General features: G+C 42.8%; 1 protein-coding gene across 5 annotated transcripts in view; it reads left to right on the forward strand.

Annotated features, from left to right (window-relative positions):
- The first annotated feature begins 1,312 nt into the window (after positions 1 to 1,312).
- Positions 1,313 to 13,515, forward strand: part of COL8A1 (collagen type VIII alpha 1 chain) — a 97,877-nt gene continuing 85,674 nt past the window's right edge. For all 5 annotated transcript variants that reach the window (XM_081908461.1, XM_081908462.1, XM_081908463.1 and 2 more), the window contains exon 1: positions 1,313 to 1,559. The gene's annotated coding sequence lies outside the window, so the exon portion shown is untranslated. The remainder of the gene's footprint in view (positions 1,560 to 13,515) is intronic.

The following is a 13,515-nucleotide window of genomic DNA, read 5'->3' on the forward strand; positions in this document are numbered from 1 at the left end:
TGTCACTGTTAGGTGGGAAGAATTAAATGCTGAGATCAATAGCCACACCTTTTGCATCATGTCATCAGTGGAGAAGCTGGAATACAAAGAGAAACAAATAAAAAAGCAAAAAGCTTTGTTCTCAGCATCCACTTCTTAACTTTGTGAATTCATAAGGTAAATCAGTTGTTCTTCCAAAATGCAGTTCTTCGACATTGACTCTTTCAAATATAAATCTGCCTGAAAGTCTTTGGGAGGTCTTTGATAAATGGAAGATGGAATATTGCCTCAGACCACTTGTTCATAAATATCTCTCTTGACAACTGAAGAAATCATTAATGTCTTCTATCCTACAGTCAATAAATAAAATGAAAGGAAGAAGAATTACTTCTGAAATGGTGCTGTGTTGAATAATAAAAAAAGTTACCTGCAGGATTTATTTTATTGTTTTTTAGGAATCAGGTTATTTAATTATAAAGAGAATTTTTTTAAAGTCTGTTTTTTATATATATAATGATGAATGCAAGAAAAAATAATTCAGAGGTGGAAAATTACTTTGGTTTATATCAGACGTCAGGGCCAGTTTTGTAGGGCAACAAGGTTAGACATTTGCCAGAACTCCCACCACCTTAAAGAGTGCTACCATTTCTGCTTTGCAGCATATTCAAGAAACTCAGAATCAGCCTAGGAGAATTTTCCAGCCTGCCTTGGGACCTTAGAGTGAAGGGTAAAGGTAAAGGGATCCCTGACCATTAGGTCCAGTCGTGGCCGAATCTGGGGTTGTGGCGCTCATCTCGCTTTATTGGCCGAGGGAGCCAGCGTACAGCTTCCGGGTCATGTGGCCAGCATGACTAAGCCGCTTCTGGGGAACCAGAGCAGTGCACGGAAACGCAGTGCACGGGTACCTATTTATCTACTTGCACTTTGACGTGCTTTCGAACTGCTAGGTTGGCAGGAGCTGGGACCGAGCAACGGGAGCTCACCCCGTCACGGGGATTCGAACCACCGACCTTCTGATCGGTAAGTCCTAGGCTCTGTAGTTTAACCCACAGTGCCACCCACGAGTGAAGGGTAGTTAATAATAATAATAACAATAATAATAATACACCATCCTACAACCTATTGGGCAATAAAAACTAAGGTCAGATCCACATAATATAGTTAAAGTACATGACCGCCCCATAAGAATCCTGGGAACTGTAATTCCCTCCATAGAACTATAATTTCCAGCACCCATAACAAACTACAGTTCCCAGGATCCTTGGTGGGGATGACATCATGTGCTTTAAATAGGCATTGGGTAAATGCATGATGTGGATCTGCTTTAAATCATGGTTACTCTTCTCCCTCCCCCAGGTGCCAGACACCCTCTTCATCCCTTAAAGCAAAGTATTTATACTGCTAGTCGCCTCTGGCTACTGCCTGACTCTGCTCTCTGCCCACCTACTTTGAACAGCAGCTCCTCCCACCTGGACATAAAAGCTAACTGCATGCTACCGGCAGTTGATCAGAGCACTCTTTCAGTCTTCCCAGCGTGGTGAGCCAGTGATTTCCCCTCTTTGGGACCTTGCAAACTCAAGGTAAGAATGCTCCTATCTCAATTGCTTCAGCTGTATCCAGATGTTGTTGTGTGACATGTGCCAGCGTTGCTGATAATCCTCTTGGGGATGCTTTGTCGGTATTTTGCAACTGACAAGTAGCAAACTGTTTTCAGAATGAAAGAAAATGGCTTAAATTACTAGGAAATGTATAACATCTGTGGCACTGTTTTTCCCTTCTGTATTTTATATGTATCTATAAAGCAGCATGCCTGGAAATGTTATTTAACATTTTAAAATTCTGTTGTTATGTTAAACTATGTTTCTGTCATTAAGTTATCAACAAAAATGTGGGCTTTCTAGGAGTGCAAAGATTTTCCTAGGAAAAGGGCCTGTTGTCATATTTGGGAAAGCTTCCTCCTAACTTTTGGAAAGAGCATCTTTTTGCACATTTTATTGCTCTGCAAATAAGGCATGTTTGGATTGCTGCCTTCGTGGAGGAACACCGGTCAGGTGGGTGTTTGACAACGGAGAGAAGTTGTCAAGCCAGGAACCTTGAGAATATGCCTCGAGATCGAAGTCCCAATTCCTGAAAATATAGGACAAGCTGTGCTGCACCTTCTTAACGGATAAATTGCGTTAGATATCTCTGCCTGTGTAGCGGCATAAAGCAATAGATCTTCCACATGTTTCTTAGGCAGGGGCCAACAGTGAGCCAGTTATGTTTACATATTCTAGCCTCAATAGAAAGAGTGCTGGCACTGAATTAGAGGCATTAAAAGCAAAGGCTTTGGAAAGCATTTCTTAAATGCACCCCTCTAATTGTCTGTCCACAGAAATGCATTTCGATTTCTAGGGGCAATTCTCACACTGCAAGTGAGCCAAGGCATTAGCCACATAAGTCCCCTTTCTAAAGGCATTCCATCATATAAACCCTAATCCAGGAATGCCTGCATAGAAACACAAGTGATCAGGAATTAGTATTGTGTAAGTAGGGGCAGTTAACTGTATCCAGAAAAACAGGGGCTGCATAGCTTTATATATAACATTTTTGTACTCTTTAAGGCAGATCCATGCCATTTCATTCCTTTTCTGAACCCTGCTTTGCTATTATTGAATATTATTTCACACAGTTTCTCTCTAAATGCAGCCACACAGTTGGTGGGATGCCACAAATGCTGTATTAATTTAGTTTGGGAGGTGTGGTTTGATACAGTAAGCATTGCAATTCTTTTTATAGAGTAAGCAACTGAAATTTTATCTCATAGTAGCAGGAAAAAGTCCAACTGAAAGTTACGTAAGTGTCTGATGTCCTCTGAAATTGCTATTAAAGTACAGAACATTTTGCTAAGCTTTAGAGATGCGGGGGGGGGCAATCTGTACTTTTTGAAAAACAAATTGAGCACACAATTTTTTTGGACAAGAATAGCTCAATACATTCCTAAATTATTTCCTTATTCTTAAACTGTTGTTTGAGCACACTCTTTATTATTATTATTTACATAGATATTGATAATCAAGTTTTAGTCTTTAGCAAAAATAATAAAACGAAACAAGCCACATACAACTGAGGGGGGAAAACTTGCAAGGCTATAATTCAAGGAATGTGCTATCTGAAGAATTCAGGTTAAAATAAGATCCTACTGTGAAATTCCATTTATCATGCAAGTTTTTCTTAACCAAATATGTCTGAAAATGTACTTCAAGTAGTATTCCCAGAAGGAAACACTTGACAAAATGTGTTTAACACAGAATAGCTGCATGTGTTGAAAGTGAGACACTGCTGTAAATCGAGCTGGTTTGTTTGCTTTTGTAGTGTGTAGTGGCAGATTTTTGATTAGCAAAGAGGAATATTCCTGATACAAACTAAACTCTCCTACAGGTGCCTTTCCCGCCTTGAAAAATAGGTCAGGAGTTCAGAGAAGTGTCACTTTTCAGCATTGGACTGACCAGAGGAAATTAGGCAGTGCCTAGCTTCAGAAATGATTATCTATCTCCAAATGTGTTTTTGGGGAGGGAGGAGGGCAGCTTGTTAGAACCATATATTTTATGGCAGTATTGGCACTGAAATCCCTTTATAGAGTGTGGTCAATGCAGGAAAGGCTGTTGAGTTAGATCAAGAAAAGAGCACAGAAGTCCAACACAAATGTACTACATTGTAAAAGGGTTGTATTCTCAGCAGTTTCCCAGCACTCCAGTTGGACACAGGATGTTGGTGTGTACAGGACTGCTGTAGCCACATCCACACCACACATTTAAAGCACTTTCATTCCACTACGTGCCAAGGCTTCTCCCAAAGAATCATGGGAATTGTAGTTTGCCGGGGTCTCTGAACAATTTTCAGCTGTCTTAACGCACTACAGTTCCCAGGATTCTTTTGGGGGGAAGCCATGACTCTTAAACTGGAATAAGAGTGCTTTGGCTGTATGTTACAGATGTGACCTGCGATTTCCTGGAATATACTTACTCCATTGTTCAACACCTCACTGTGGAAAGAGGGTCGGGTCCAGACTTAGTCATATGTAGAGTCGACCTATGGATATCAATGGGACTTGTTAGTCATGGCTTACATAAGTCCCACCATAGGAGCCATCTTCTAGGGGTCGAGGCCCCTTTGCCCCCCAATAAAATATTTGAGGGGGCTGGGTCCCCCCAAAGTTGATGGGTATTGCCATCAACATGGTGTGTGTGTGCCAAGTCATGTGCATCGATTATGCAAGGCAAGGCTTACCTGTCCCCCCTATTTTATTCAAGTTGACACCCCTAAGCCCCAGTTATTTCAATGGGTCTAACCTGGAGTATAATTGGTCTAGAACCAGCCTAGAATTTGAATGCCACTTGCATAAGAGAACATAAGAAGAGCCAGCTGGATGAGATCAATGGCCCATCTTGCCCAGCATCTTCTTCCCACAGTGGCCAAACTGGATCATAGGAGCGCTCTCCCGTCCTGTGGTTTCCAGCAACTTGTATTCAGAAGCATCACTGCCTCTGATTGTGGAGGCAAAGCATAGCCATCATGGTAATAGCCATTGAGATAGCCTTATCCTCCATGAATTTCTCCAGTCTTCTTGTAAAGCCATCCAAGTTGGATGAACATTCTCTATGACAGAATAGTACTTTGACCTGTTTTACAGTTTGCTCCATATTTTCTGTTCAGAAGATTTTCCTTCCCTCTCACACTCTCCAAATGTCCTAGCTGTAGTGTTCTGGCTCTCTCAAGAATTCATTGGAGTTCAAAGAAAAGTCAGCAGTTTATTTCATTGTGATACGTAGTCATTTTTAACATTTGCTTCCCCTATGTTTAAGGCTGTTAGCTATTATATTTGGGGGATGATTGTAATTTCCACATAAATTCCAAAATTACAGCTTTTTTACTTGCTTTGAGCCCTCTCGAATTCTAACTGTTGGGTTTCAAATAAGGCAAAGTGAACTGCTGCTTTCCTGATGGATATTCTCCTGCCAGAATGTTATCCACAGTCCATAGTTCTTTTCAGATGGATTTATTAATTCGTTCCCCTCTGTGGTTTTCTCAGTCTTTTGTTGAAGGCCTGTTCTTAAATCTGTTGAATGAAGGCAGGAGGAACCCTGCTTTGTTGGAAAAACACTTTGGTTTAATTTGAGCATTCTTTACAGTAAAGGCTCCCTGCTCCATGATATTCACCCAGGTGTAACACTAAACTATGGTTTAGCACATTGGTTGCTAACCTTTTTGGATCAATGGGCACATTGTCAATTTTGAGAGCGTGTTGAGGGTTCCAGGCACAAAATAGTTCCAGGGGAGAGGGGATAACAAAAAAATGGCTGTCATGGGGAACATGGAATCACACAAAATTAGACAGGCCACCCTGAACAACCTTCCATGGGAATCTTCCACTGGTCCCGATTGTGGAGATCACACAATGTTGATTTTGCACATGCACACACACACACACACACACACACACACTGATGCTGTTGATGTCTAATAGCATCAGGGAGCATTCCTCAGTACCAGAAAAAAATATACAAGGTGGAGAGGCAGGGATACTTCCAGTGTCTGGCGATCCTGGGGTGGGTAGTGTGATAGGCTCAAACAGCTGTGGAGAGGGAGGCGGGGCTTGTGGCTCACATTGTGACGACAGGTTAGGCGAGAGTGCAGGTTGAAGGAATCTTCCCCACCTGGACCCTCCCCAGCATTCTCATCCTCAGGCTGTCCCAACTCTGGCAGAGACTTCCCCATCCCACCAGAGCCCTCCCCTGGGTACTCAGGAAACCATCCATCTGCCTTGTTCTGACTTGGCCAGCCCGTGACAGGAATGTGAGGTCTAGAAAGTTCCAGGCAGTGCTTAATGCCTACAATGAGAGATACTTAGATTCAAACCTACCTGAAACTCCTACCCCTCTGTCTCAAAAGTCAATTCCTCTAAAACCACAGTGGTCTACTGTTGTGTGCCGATGGTCTGTCAAAATCCTCCACCCTATATGTGGGTGGCGAAACTGGAGGGACAATTTCGCCAAGTTTCTCTAGAATGAGGAGAAACTCTCCAGCAGGTTGCTAGGAGTGGGGCTCACCTTTAGCAGTGGTATTAGCACAGCTTCTGTTTATTTCCTATGGGGTGTGGGTGTGTTGCTGTTGCTGCTCACTGGCAACACAGGCAATTGTCATGGCAGCATGGCCATCATTTTGCATCTTCCAGGGCAGTGGGGTGGGGGAGAATGGTGACCACGAAAAATGAACTAAAATGGTGGAGAATATTTAGAGATAATTATGCAATGTAGTCTTCATTTTTTAGGGGAGTGAGGAAAAAGTGGGGGACAAGATAATTTCTCAGAAAAATATCTTGGCTTTAGTTCAGATGAGCAATGGCAGGAATTCAATAAATGGTGTGTGGATAGCAGAAATGTGCCTACTGACCACTCCCCTTTCACTCTGGCATGCATGCCAGCCATGCCCTGTGACGGTGTTCAACATGTGTGAGACAGTAACCCTACAAACATGTAAAGTTTTTCCACTCCCAGTCTGCTGGAAGAACTTGGGCAGGCAAGCTGTATGTGTGTGGCAGAATTCCTGGCCACTAGGGGTCTGAGTGTCATGCTCATTGAGTGTTTTTCTGGTACCTTATCACACACTCATTGGATGTCGACATGTATGTGGAAGTGGGACCCCTTATGTGGAACCTAGCTTTAGTTATTCAGTGATAAGAGAAAGGGTCTTGACACATATTCAAAAGAGCCTTCTTCTGTATTATTTGTGTAATTCAGGGCTTTCCCATTAGAAACAGATTTCTGGTCTCTGTCCAGTTGAGCCAATATTTGGCTTCAGGTGTTACCACCTGCAATGTGCTCTCCTGATATGTTGCCCACTTCCTGCCCTCAGATGTTATCCTAATAGGCTCAACCAACAGCATGACCAGGCATCCTGTAAGATTGTTCTCACAAATGTACGTTTTTGATGTGTGTCATTTGACTGGAACCACATATTGGCTAAAATGCATGTACAACATTCACATTGGCATTCTTCCACTATCCAGTCCGTCTGGTGTCTTCAGATGTTTGGCTGGGGATGATAGAAGATTTAGTCCAAACCATCTAGAGGACACCAAGTTGGTGAAGGCTGATCTAGTCCATATTAATCTGCACAAGTGACCTCTTCCAGGCTAACAAGTTTCTTAGAGTTTTTGCTTTAATGCAGGGGTGAGGAACCTGCAGTCCTCCAGATACTGTTGGACTCCAGCTCCCATCATCCCCGACCTTTGGCACATGCTCGCTGAGGCTGATGGGAGTTTGAGTCCACGAAGAGCTAGAGGGTCACAGGTTTCCCACCCCTTGTATCTTGTCACTTCTCACTTCTAGTGCATTGATCAGTTCTGTTTGTGGTTTATATCAAGGGGCAAAAGTGATACAGTGTTTACCAGTGGTGATTTTTACCAGACAAACTAATAGCTTTAAATATGCAGGGAAACACACAAACTTGTTTTCCCACATTAAGACACTGTCTGCTTTGCAAGCCGTTTTGTTTACACGTGCCACATTTCATCAAGTTGAATTAGGAGTTACAGAAGACAGGAAGATGTAAGATTCTTTTTGCCGTTTTAATGATCTAATGAATTGGTCATGCTGCAGTGTTTTGACTTGACTTATTCTACACGCAGAATGGAATTGCAGTCCAGAGAGATCAAAAAACAAGTTGAGGGCTTCACATTTTATATGATAGCTGAGCGCAACAGAACTGAACCATCTGGAACTGCTAGTATCACTCCTTTGTAAGTTGTGCTTTCATGGGACATGATCTGGCCAAAGATTTAGGTTGCAATTGTAAACTTCTTTATGAATAAACATGCATGGGCTTGTGTTACACACATCTTATTCTCAATGGGAAAGCTAAGCAATTTTAAAAACCTTTATTCTACCTCCATCTTTAGCTTCATCCTTTTATTTTGCTTAAATTTGCTTTGGTCATGAGGGCTGCAAACTTGACTGCTACGTAATATGACAAGAGGATGTCAAGATGTCATGTACCAGTCCATGTACCATGCATAGATAAATGAAAATAACATTACATTATGGAAATGCTTTGCAGAAATGTGTATATTAGGCAAAAATGCGTCAAAATTGTACTTATTAGGAGAAAGTTGGACTTAAATGCTGATTAATTTTCACAAGCATTTTAAATTGCAAACTGACGTGGAAATGTGAAGTCTTGAACTTAAGAAACTGTGAGAAACCAAAACTGACAGATTAGCCCATCCCTATATACAACCCAGTGGTTTAACAGCATTCATCCTGGGATGGCTAGGATGTAATATCCCATTCTGCCATAGGAGCAGGCTGCATTTAAACCAATTCTTGCCTAAATCTAATGAGTGATCTTAACAATGTTTTTGGAGCAGGTTGCTACCTACAGCAAAATGCTGTGCTTCTTTGTTACAGAAGCCAAGCAGTAAAAAGTCATGTAAGGATGAAAAATCCCTGAGACTGAGGCAGACTAGTTGTGATTGTTATTTGCAGCTGGATGAACCACCCCAAGGCCTACAGATTGACTGAGATTTCAACTCTCCACTTGAAGATTTTGATGATGTGCTGAGTGATCCCTGTAATGGTGTCTTGAAATAGTTATTAACTGAGCATGTTCCAAAAATGCAGGCTTTAGGCCCCTCTTAAGCCAATGAGTGTTGAGTCAAAACATTTTGTTTCGGCAAGTCAAAACAAAATGTCTCCAAAATGTCCAAACAAAATAAAACATTTACACATTTTTTAAAAATGTCATACTGGAATGTTTCATCTCAAATGTTTCTGAAATTTCGGTTTTAAAAGAACCCACCAAAACGCTTAAAAGATCAAATTTCTCCCAGTTGAAAAGAAATAAGAAGTTTGCAGTTGTTTTTGGAATGGAAAATATATTTCTTACCCAACCCTATGCAGCTGCTGTTTGCCAGCAGAATTTCATAGATGAGTTAGTGGTAATTTGCCCTTGCTAATTCTGTCAAAGGAAGATGAGTTCTGTAAAGGCATGCAAAATGACATATTTTTCCTGAAGTTTTGCGGAAGACAATGAGCGGTGATGAGACAGAGTTTTTCCTTCTTCCATTCCATTCCATTTACTCCAGAAGTTCCTCAGGATAGCCTCTCTGTGTTATCCTCAACACCTTGTGGTAGTTTAGAGTCCAGTGACTGGCCAAGGTTCCTGTGACTGAGTGGGGATTTGAATCATAGAATATATATTTTTTGCACACCGCCTTGGTGGTTTTGCGAAAGGCAGTATCAGAAGTATTTAAAAAGAAGGAAGGCAGTTTCAGAGCTGCTCACATTTCAGATTCTAAAAACATATAGCAGAAAAACAGAACAGAGCAGCTTAAACCCCAGTTTGTATTATAGTCACTTTCTGTGACACCTCTTGAAATACGATGCATATTTTCTGAGACTTTTCTTTATGACAGGGTTGGGTTGGTTGTTGGGATGGAGTTGGCTTGAATTTGTAGCATGGACATAACCCATGGCACGCAAATACCCTTAGATCCATGCGAAAGTTATACATTTCTGGTTCTGGTGAGGGGGCGAGATACTGAATGCATCCAGCCCTCTTGTTCTGAGAATTCACTGGTGTTCTGTTTTCCACTTCTCTCTGCTGTCTGGCTGGGTGGCCAACAGCTTGCAGTGCTAAGGCTGCGCACACTATTCCCAAGGCTGCGAGTACACAGTAAGTGGATGACTGCTATGTCTGTGCATGTGTCTTGGATCATTTGTTCCAAGGTCTTCTCCACAACTGCAGTAGGAAGGCACTCCTGTGACAAGAGAGTTCCTGGTAGCCAAAAACACTTTGCAAACTAGACCCTGCCAGTGCAGCAGTAACCAAAGCAACCTTCTGTCAATAACTACTGAATATGGGCAACCTTCACACCATGCAAGGAAAGTGCTATGACACTGCTGTAAACAGCCATGGCTTTCCTGCAATGAATTCTGGGGACTGTAGTTTGTTAAGGGTGCTGAGAGTTAGTAGGAGACCCCTATTCCCCCTCACAGAGCGATGATTTTCTGAGTGTTTTAATACCCAATCCCTCTCAGCACCCTTAACAAACTACAGTCCCCATAATTATTTGGGGGAAGCTATGACTGTTTAAAGGGACGCAGGTGGCGCTGTGGGTTAAAGCCTCAGCGCCTAGGACTTGCCGATCGAAAGGTCGGCGGTTCGACTCCCTGCTGCGGGGTGCGCTCCCGCTGCTTGGTCCCAGCGCCTGCCAACCTAGCAGTTCGAAAGCACCTCCGGGTGCAAGTAGATAAATAGGGACCGCTTACCAGCGGGAAGGTAAACGGCGTTTCCGTGTGCAGCTCTGGCTCGCCAGAGCAGCGATGTCACGCTGGCCACGTGACCCGGAAGTGTCTCCGGACAGCGCTGGCCCCTGGCCTCTTAAGTGAGATGGGCGCACAACCCCAGAGTCTGTCAAGACTGGCCCGTACGGGCAGGGGTACCTTTACCTTTACCTTTATGACTGTTTAAAGAGGTACCATAGTGGTTTGAATATATGCTGCAAATGTGGGTGTGGTTGCATTATGACCACTGTGTCTGTCAACATTCTTAGGAGTATATTTATGTAGGGCTAGTTTTTGCATAATACCTTGTCCCTTGGGTCTTGTATTCTGCTCTCTGAGTTGGTGGTTTTCATTATAGCAGAGACAGATTACTGTATTCAATACAGGGTTGCCTGCCATCTCAAAATATACGGTACCTGTCTCCCAACAACAAACCCAGTTGATATCAGTCAGTGCTGTATTTCAGAACCTACATTCAGAACCCATGTCTGTTATTTAAAATAATTTCTTTGCAAACTGCTGAACTGAGGCCTGTTGTATGTACAGTATTCCGGTGTTTCAGATAGCAACTTCTTATTCTTCAGCTAAAGCTGTCAATATTAATGGCAGGTTGATGTTAAAATAAATAAATAAATAAATAAATAAATAAAATACTGTCCTTCATCACAAGATATCAGGACGGTTACATATTTGAGGCAATGGTTACTTCAAATTAGTTACATCAAGTTCATGTTTTTTCTTTCAGAATTCTGGCATGAATTCCATTATTTCATTCATTCAGCTTCTCTGCTGAATTCCTGTGGTGTCACCTTCCTTTTTCCTGGTGGTCTAATGGCATACTGATCCCCATGGCCTACTGATTATTTGGCAAGTTTTCCATTTTTTTAAAAAAATATTCTTAAAATTAGTGAATTCCCTGTTTGTCGTATTGAATATATTTTGGTTTAGTAAGTTTAAATATCTTGGGCTTTATCCTACCAGACATATTTTTAATGTGCATTTATTATGATTTGTGCTCATAGCTGTAGCAGAGCAGTTATACGCGATCCCACTTTCCATGCTATTTGTGACTACAAATGTTTCGGAGGGGACATACTGATTTGTTTCCAAACAGTGCATGTCCCCTAAGTTCCTGCTGCAATCCTGTAACTTTCTATACGTTCAAGTACTACAGAAGCCGGTCGGGGTGGGGGTGGGGTATCTGTTTTCACTGCCACACTCCACTCCAACTTTTGTTCTTTGGTTCTCATCACCTTAGTTTTTATGCCTCCACTCCAGTTCTATGCAGAGTTGTGATCCATCATACAGGCAGAAAAATAGAATTTGGCTGCTTGCCTCAGGCAGCTGCAGAATGAGCAAGAGATATTCAGTAGAGCTGAGCTGAAATTTCTCAGAAGACATTTTTTTCTGAGATTTTTCTTTTTCTTATCCCACTCGCCAAGGAGAAAAGGCCATGGCTGACTTTTTCTAAATATTCCTCACTATGTTTTTAAATTGGCTGTCATTACCTTCCCACTCCTCTCGGGGGAAAAACACAAACAAGCAAGCAAGCAAGCAAACAAACAAACAAACAAACACACACTATATATCCTGGAATGATGCTAGATCTAGGTCACTGTGAAAGATGTAAAAATGGTGACTAGGTCGCTGAAAGAATTGCTGCTGTTGCCAGGGCAGTGGCAACATAAAATAAAGGGTGCGGAAGCTGAAGAGAAAACCTGAGGGGAAGAAGAAGAAAAAACCCTTGCAGCTACTAGTGCTAATAAGGAGCGTTGACACTGAGAAGCTGTTGGAGAATTTCTTCTTCCCTGGAGAAAATAGATGAAATGACGCCTGCAGTTTCTCTGCCCACTGTTGAGGGTGTAGAGTTCTGAGAAACCATTTGTGGACAGCTATTGTATTCAGTTTTCCAGCATTTCTATGGGATATAAAAAAGGTTTTATATTTTTATATATGTTGAAAGGCGCCCATAGTGGCTAGGAAAACCCAGTCAGATCAGCAGAGTATAAATAATAAAATTACTATCATTATTATTATGGAATAAGACATCCCTATTTTCATCAGAGAAATCTTTGGGGTGTATGTGATTGGGGAGATATCTGTGGAGTTCTGAGCATCCTGACTGGGGTCTTTGATGGGAAGATATACAAGCCCTAAATAATCATGGAAGGGATATACCCACAATGTGCTTAAAAACGGATTCCATGTTTAGGAGTCAGCAAAACGGCAAAGAGGTGAAAGAAGCTTCCTTTAACACAGGAGTGGGCAACCCTTTTCATAGGGTTGTCATATTCTGGGGATCAGAAACCTGGACACGCCACCACCACCACCATTGGGGCACATCCAGAATTCACAATAGCTCTCCTCTTCACTCCTTACAAAGAGGGGAAATGAGTGGAAAGGGGCCAGGAACTGCACTTTTGGCCCCACCCCAAGGGTATGTGGTCCTCCCACCCCAGCCCTGGGCCTGCTGTCCATGTGTTAGCATGGCTGTGTGTCTGGGGAGGGACATGGGTGGTGTTGTGGGTTAAATCACAGAGCCTAGGACTTGCTGATCAGAAGGTTGGCGGTTCGAATCCCTGCGGCGGTGTGAGCTCCCGTTGCTCGGTCCCTGCTCCTGCCAACCTAGCAGTTTGAAAGCACATCAGAGTGCAAGTAAATAAATAGGTATCGCTCCAGTGGGAAGGTAAACGGCGTTTCCGTGCGCTGGTCTGGTTTGCCAGAAGCGGCTAAGTCATGCTGGCTACATGACCCGGAAGCTGTATGCCGGCTCCCTTGGCCAATAAAGCGAGATGAGCGCCGCAACCCCAGAGTTGGTCTCGACTGGACCTAATGGTCAGGGGTCCCTTTGTCTTTTTTGTGTCTGGTGAAGGAGAAAGGCTTTGCTATTTTAGTATTGACCTGAGGCTTCCCCAGAACACAAATCATGCAGAGTTCCAATATCTAGGGAAGCCTCCATGCAAAGGATGGCCTTCAGATGGCTATGCTAAAGCGTGGGTGGAAGGCTGGGGTGGCAGGACTGGGGGGGAACTGTGTGACCTATGGGCAGGGCCAGGAGCACTGTTTCTTAGCCTCTGTCTTCTCTCCTTCCCTGTTTGCACAAGAAGTATGTGAAGTAGGATACTACTGTGCTACAGAAATGCCTGCATTTCATTTTTTCAAAAATTCAGGGGACCATGCAGTCCCCTATGGCAATGAGCACAATGCACGC

This window comes from Podarcis melisellensis, assembly GCF_964234715.1.
Source record: "Podarcis melisellensis genome assembly, chromosome: 4".
In the NCBI taxonomy this organism is placed as follows: domain Eukaryota; kingdom Metazoa; phylum Chordata; class Lepidosauria; order Squamata; family Lacertidae; genus Podarcis; species Podarcis melisellensis.